The 645-nt window shown below is 67.4% G+C and overlaps 1 non-coding gene across 1 annotated transcript; it reads left to right on the top strand.

Annotated features, from left to right (window-relative positions):
* The first annotated feature begins 272 nt into the window (after positions 1 to 272).
* Positions 273 to 431, top strand: LOC115034579. Its single transcript, XR_003839929.1, has one exon. It is a non-coding gene; the product is annotated as a 5.8S ribosomal RNA (ribosomal RNA).
* Positions 432 to 645: the final 214 nt, after the last annotated feature.

The following is a 645-nucleotide window of genomic DNA, read 5'->3' on the forward strand; positions in this document are numbered from 1 at the left end:
CGTAACAAGGTTTCCGTAGGTGAACCTGCGGAAGGATCATTAGAGACGGGCCCGCGGTACCGGCGGCACTCGCCGGTCTCGCGCGCGCCTCATCCGACCCCGTGGCCGCGTGCGCTCGCCGACTCGCTCGACGACCGCCCGCGCGCCGCGACCCCCGACCGAGCGTCGACCGAAAGATGGTTAACACGTCGAAAGACCGTACGTGCCCAGTCGTGCGTCCGCGCACGGCGCGTGGCCGTAGAAGTTTCGTCGAACAAAACAAAAAAACAACCGACACCGAGCGGCGGATCACTTGGCTCGTGGATCGATGAAGACCGCAGCTATCTGCGCGTCGTCGTGTAATCCGCAGGTTATACGAACATCGACCAGTCGAACGCACATTGCGGCCTCGGTGACCCGCGGGGTCCCGGGCCACGCCTGTCTGAGGGTCGTATACCGGATACTCGGCCAGACCGATGCGCCGCCGGCAGGCGTCCGACGGCACGCCCCGTCGGCCCGCTCCGGTGGTGCGAGATTGGCGGGTTTCGACCGGGGAGAGCCGCTCGCGCGGCCGCCCTCCGGTCGTCCGCCCAGTTGTGACGGCAAACAGTCACGGGTTCTCGCGTCGTCAAACGGCACGTCCCCGTCCGCCCGCCGCGCGAGAGC

The sequence above is a fragment of the Acyrthosiphon pisum genome, unplaced genomic scaffold (genome assembly GCF_005508785.2).
Source record: "Acyrthosiphon pisum isolate AL4f unplaced genomic scaffold, pea_aphid_22Mar2018_4r6ur Scaffold_135;HRSCAF=520, whole genome shotgun sequence".
Taxonomy (NCBI): Eukaryota; Metazoa; Arthropoda; class Insecta; order Hemiptera; family Aphididae; genus Acyrthosiphon; species Acyrthosiphon pisum.